This window comes from Equus przewalskii, chromosome X (genome assembly GCF_037783145.1).
Source record: "Equus przewalskii isolate Varuska chromosome X, EquPr2, whole genome shotgun sequence".
NCBI lineage: Eukaryota > Metazoa > Chordata > Mammalia > Perissodactyla > Equidae > Equus > Equus przewalskii.
This window is the reverse complement of record NC_091863.1, coordinates 29,759,185-29,765,470: the sequence shown is the minus strand read 5'-3', so window position 1 is coordinate 29,765,470 and position 6,286 is coordinate 29,759,185. Positions and strand designations below refer to the sequence as shown.

The following is a 6,286-nucleotide window of genomic DNA, read 5'->3' as shown; positions in this document are numbered from 1 at the left end:
TGACAAGTGCTAAAGAGAAAAACATGAAAGAGGGAGCTGTGAAGTGTCAGTATGGAGAGCTGACTTTAGTTCGAGGGGCCAGGGAAGGCCTCACTGCATGGGACCTTTGAGTAGAGACATGAGGAAGCCATCGAGGAGCCGGGCAGGTATCTGGCAGAAGAGCATCTCAGGTAAAGCAAACGGCAAAACCAAAGGTCCTGAGTCGGGAGCTTGCCCGGCAGGTTTGAGAAGCAAGGAAGCTGCCGTGTTGAGATCAGACTGCAGGGGGCGGGGAAGAAGGGGGAGCTCTGTTCAGGGGCAGGAATTCAGGAATTCAGACATTCAGACCAGAGGCGAGCTTAGACCAGGCCCGTGATGGTGGAGATGCTGAGCAGTGGTCAGATTCTGGATATCTTCTGAGGGCAGAGCTGACAGGGTACGCTGATGGAACAGCACAATCGAGAAACACTGAAAAGCCAAGGCTCTACGCTAGTTTGAATCCACTACAAGGCGGGAAATAACGACCTACTTGTGGTGGGCACTTCCGAAATACCTAACATTCTCAGAGTTGGAAGAGTCTTTAAAGCCTGCCACTGAAGCCATGCTATTAGTCCTTGGCTTTTCTTTGTAACCACTGTCTGGGTTTAGTCAAACTAGTCTCCAACAAATGCCAGAGAACTCAGTACTTCTCAGGGCAATTCATTCTATCCTTAATCAGTTCTTATCTCAAGTGTAGACTATTTCTCTATAGCATTAAAAAACAAATAAATATGAGTATATGTAGATCTATTTCATGTTTCCAATTGCCAAGGGTTTTTTTTTTGAGGAAGATTAGCCCTGAGCTAACTGCTGCCAATCCTCCTCTTTTTGCTGAGGAAGGCTGGCCCTGAGCTAACATCTGTGCCCATCTTCCTCTACTTTCTATGTGGGACGCCTACCGCAGCATGGCTTGTCAAGCTGTGCCATGTCCACACCCGGGATCTGAACTGGCAAACCCTGGGCTGCCGAAACAGAATGTGAGAACTTAACCGCTGCGCCACCAAACTGGCCCCGCCAAGGGTATTTTTTTTATATTTAGTTTCTGCCATTGAACATAGTCTATTTCATACCAATTATTGTTGTGTGTACCTGGAAGTAAGAAACCTTTAAGATTTTATCCAAAGTACTGACATAAATGAGGAGGGTAGTGCCAAAGACAGAATGCTCCCACTGCAGATTTCTACTGCAGCCATGCCAAATCATTTTTAAGCAGCATTTTAGCCATGATAAACCAGCCAGTCACAAAATCACCTAACTATATAATTTAGCTATAGTTTTCCCATTCTTTTTTCCCTAGGAAGATAATATGACATTCTAATACTTTGTTGAAATCCAGATATATTATATATTTTGCATTTATTAGTCTGGTTGGTCTTTCAAAAAAATAAATTTGACTTTTCATAATTTATTCTTAGTGAACCTATGCAAGATCCTTGTGATTAGGGCTCAGTTTTAAAAGTACAGTATTTAAAAATCCTATTATTCATTATTCATCAACAATAATGGCTGGCTTTCTAATCATATTACTCTAACAGGACTGTAGATCATATAATTGATTCTCTTTCCCAAACTGAAAACTGGAAATGTATGTATACATTCCAACCTTTTGGCAAATGTCTATATCTTTCTGATTCTTCAGAGAACGTTAAAAGTTTTTTGAGAAAGGCGCCGGGCTGTGGGTGTCTATCACAGTGGGCTTGCTGAGGCAGAGGCAGCATCGAGAGGAGGCCTTTGCCCCCAGGCCGGATCGGGGATGTCGAAGAACACGGTGTCGTCAGCCCGGTTCCGGAAGGTGGATGTGGATGAGTATGACGAGAACAAGTTCGTGGACGAGGAAGACGGGGGGCGACGGGCAGGCCGGGCCGACGAGGGCGAGGTGGACTCCTGCCTGCGGCAAGGAAACACGATGGCTGCCCTACAGGCAGCTCTGAAAAACCCCCCATCGACACCAAGAGTCAGGCGGTGAAGGATCGAGCAGGCAGCATTGTCTTGAAGGTACTCATCTCTTTTAAAGCTAATGATATTGAAAAGGCAGTTCAATCCCTGGACAAGAATGGTGTGGATCACCTCATGAAGTATATTTATAAAGGCTTTGAGAGCCCCTCTGACAATAGCAGCGCTGTGTTATTGCAGTGGCATGAAAAGGCACTTGCTGCCGGAGGAGTAGGGTCCGTTGTTCCAGTCTTGACTGCGAGGAAAACCGCGTAGTCTGGCAGGAACTGGATGTCTCCTGCGGGTGTCGGAGTTGCTGGTACAAAGACCAAAATAACCAAATGCCACTGCTCCCCTTTGGGTAGCATCTGTTTCGCTCAGCTTTGCCTTCTTGCTTCCCTTTTCATATTTGTAAAGAAGAAAATTACATATCAGTTTTCCTTTAATGAAAACTGGGATAATATAGAGGAGATGTTTTAACAGGAGTGTTTCCTGCTCTCGGAACTATTTCAGTGACGTGTATACCAGTCTGTATATAATATGATTTACATTCAAGTTCAATTGTGCAATTTTTAACCCCTGTTGACTGGTGTTTTTGTTTTTTGGTTTTGTTTTTGACTAACAGTGAAAAATTTGATCAGGATTTGAGGCCAGTTTCCTGACTCATTGCTAGCCAGGAAATGATCTTTATAAAAGAAAATATGTTTGAGAGACTGGCAGCTATTAACATTGCAAAACTGGACCATACTTCCCTTATTTAAGCAAAATGTGTTTCTGGAACAAGTGGTGGGTGAACACCACTACCAACTTCCGGCTTTGTCTCTGCTTGCCTTCAGATCATGTGACTTTAAGTATGCCTCTTCCTCTCAGCGTCCCATAATCATGGCCTCTTGATTTCTTCGTGGTCACCCAGGGTCCAGAGCAAGGAAAGGAGTCTTGCTCTACACAAATGTATCTGTAACATACCAGAGCCTGTTTGGCGTGAGCGTACGACTTTTGTTCCAATCATATGGCCCTATTTGGAGAAACTGCTCCAAATCAGAAAGGATGTGGAAACTATGATGTAGTTCAAACTCTGGGCAGCTTCTGAATGAAATGCTGTTTTCTGTAGAAATACAGTAGCTGCCTTAGACATTATGAGGTATATAACTAGTATTTAATATGCCCTATAAATGTCTTCAGTGTTCTTCAGGGTAATTGGGATCTCAGAAGATTTGGTTCCGATCCAAACACATACACATTCTGTATTTTAGCTCAGTGTTTTTTAAAAAAAGAAAATGCCACACAGGAAAAAGTGTTTACTTCGTTGGACTAACCCAATCAGTTCTCAACAAATGACCGGTGCTTATAAAAAGTTATTACTCAGTAGCAAAAAGAAACCGCCTGAACGCATATGACCAAGAGAAAAATCAGCCTGTGTTTAGTATTTACAGTGGACACCAGTTTCATAATCACTGACTTGTGTGAAAACTGGTGCAGAAATTCTGTAAACTCTGCTGTTTTTGATACTGCTTTTTGTTTTGTAAAAATGATAAAGTTCAGAAAATAAAATGTCAGTGTTGAATAAAAAAACAGTTTTTTGATAACCTCACTATATATTGTTACTCTATAAAGCAAAACTTTTTGTAAATAAATTTTATTTTTGAAAAAATTCTCACCCTTTCAAGTCTTTCAAGGTACATTTTTAATCTGACAATTTGGCAGTGGAACATGGGGAGAGGAAAGGGCAGGCTGTCCACCCAGATTTCAATTCACATCAAAGAAACTATATCTAGAAAGAACCATCAAGTACTCTAAAAACATATTCCTCCTTAACTGGGAACTGTTTTCCTTGAAACATTTCAACTTGGGGCCTGGAATTTCTCTTTAACTCTTACGTTTGTTCTTCAATTTTCTTTTAAGAGTCATTCTACTTGATGGAAAAAAACCCCATAAGTAACATGAGATGAGGTGTTTCCTCTCTGTGATCTATTATCATAACATCAGCCCATCTCTTTTCTTATTCTATTTACTGCAAATATAATTCAGAGGTGATTTATTCTTGTCCTCCACATTTCTTTCTCAAGCCTCCATTTATTATAGATTTTAATTGACCTCATGCTAGTCTTATGGTTTCACTCTTTTCTATTTGCTCTTTCTGTTATATTTTCTACGTATAATCAGGATTCTTTATATATAACATTGTTTTTTTAAAAATCAGCACACACAACTTCCTAAGTGATGTAATTTAAGGAACATTGGGGAACATTTCTCTTTCCTCTCAAAAGTCATTTATAATGCATATTGGCAAGTAAAATTGCTTTAAAACAGTTGAAGCTTTCCTTCTGCAATTTTAGGATAGGCATGGAAATGCATGTAATCTTTAGAGAGCCAATGTTTTGAGATTAAACACCCACCAAGTATTAATGACTGAGGAAGTCCTTTATCAAATCGGGTTTCACTATGAAGAACTAGAGGAGAGAGCACAACACTGCCTAAAATGGTAGGACACCAGAACATCATGTCGTTTATACCCATAAACATCTTTTTCCTCACACAATATTGCTCTTAGGAAGCCAGACACATCACCAAGCCTAGGGTCCCACAGTTCCCTCTGTGCAGCCTCACCAGTCACACTGGCCCCAGCCAATGTGCTTATCCTGGATCTCCCAGCACTGGTCTTCCCTTCCCCCACTCAATTTTGGGGTTTTATTTTTATTTTTTAGTCTAACTTTTGGCTTAAATTAAGATCCTTGAATTTGTATCCTTCCGTTCAGGAACTCTCCCATATACCACCTAGCTAACAATTCACTTCAGATCTTTCTTCTTTGGAAGGCAGAGGGGTTATCAAGGAAAAATGAGAATGATCCTGCTTTGATTTTGCCTGGCTTCAAGGGATTCTCATGCCCTCTTTATACATCATAGGTGGCTTGACGTATAGGTGCTGGGCTCTCTCTTACATCATTATAACCTCTTGGTTTAGTAAGAGACCCATTTTCTCTTTCTAGGAAATCGATTTCTGAGAGGTTTCAATGGGAGTATCCATAACAAGGAATTTGGATGTGGACCACAAGAAGGCTAGGGGCATGAACATGCATCACTTTTGCTTGGAGGTCTTTAGGTGAAGTGATGACTGCTGTGAAAAGGAGTCCTCCTCAGATGCTTGTACAGCCCCAGGGCCCAGGCAATGCAAGGCACCTTGAAATTAGGGGTTTGGCAGTGGATGCTGATGACTCAATTTCAACAGGATTCCTGTGCACATTAACAATGCCCAAATATCATGGCCATTTGCTGCGCTATCATTCACTCCTCTTAGACAGCCCGTTCAAGTGTCTGTCTGTTCCTCCAAACTTCGACTGATGTTTTCTTTCTCGTGAATTTCTCCCATTACTTCTTTTATCCCTCAATCCCTAGGAATGCCTACAAGCCTAAATACGGAGCCTCACCATTTCCCAATCCCAATCTCTCAAACCTACCTTTCCACTCCCTATGGGTCATCATGAAAATGAAAATATATTCTTAGCATTTTTCAAGTGTCCCAATAAATTTAGTGAAGCTGTTTTAATTTAAGAACACGCAAATTTTCTTTTCAAAGAGTCAAAAGTTCTCTTACTTCATGCAAAAAGGTACTCTGGCGCTGCTAGAAACCGACTGTATAACTCTTTCTGTGAGAAGAATGGCCTGTTTTCTTTCTAGACAACTGATTCTCAGTCTGTCTGCTCATATGAGTCACCTAGGGATCTTTAAAAACACTGATGCCTGAGTCTCATCCTCAGACTGATTTAATTGATCTGGAATGAGGCCAAGATTTGGGAGTTTTTAAAAGCTCTAATGAGCAGCCAAGATGTATGACATTGGTCTAGTCCATTTGCACCTAACTCCCTTGAATCACAGAGAAAAGGAACTATTTGTCTCATAACCTATAGCCTGTATTTTAAGGCAAATTCTACCCTATGATACAGCTGCTATTGCTTTGATTTGACAATTCCAAACAGCAATTTTTCAATGCCTCTTTGATTTCTTACAACAGATATTCAGAGAAATGCTTGAGGGCATCAGATTTGGCTCAAGAGAAAAAAGAGGTGTATACATGTTTCAGCATTTTTTTCCCCTCCACGGAACAGAAGGAAGTCAAAAGATAGACATGTCTATTGCTTTGATTGTGGTGATGATTTCACAGGGGTATGCATATCTCCAAACTCATCAAATTGTATACATTAAATATGTGCAGTTTTGTTTATCAGTTACACTCAAAAATGCTTCTTTTTTTTTTTTAAAAAAAAAAGATACCTCAGCTAATCCACCCACACAGTTCCCCAGGAAGATTTACTTCATGCCTATGTAGCAGAAAAAATTG

At 40.8% G+C, this 6,286-nt stretch overlaps 1 pseudogene; it reads left to right on the top strand.

Moving 5' to 3' along the window:
- The first annotated feature begins 1,686 nt into the window (after nucleotides 1-1,686).
- On the top strand, nucleotides 1,687-3,492 carry LOC103545077 (actin-related protein 2/3 complex subunit 5 pseudogene; annotated as a pseudogene).
- The last annotated feature ends 2,794 nt before the right edge of the window (nucleotides 3,493-6,286 follow it).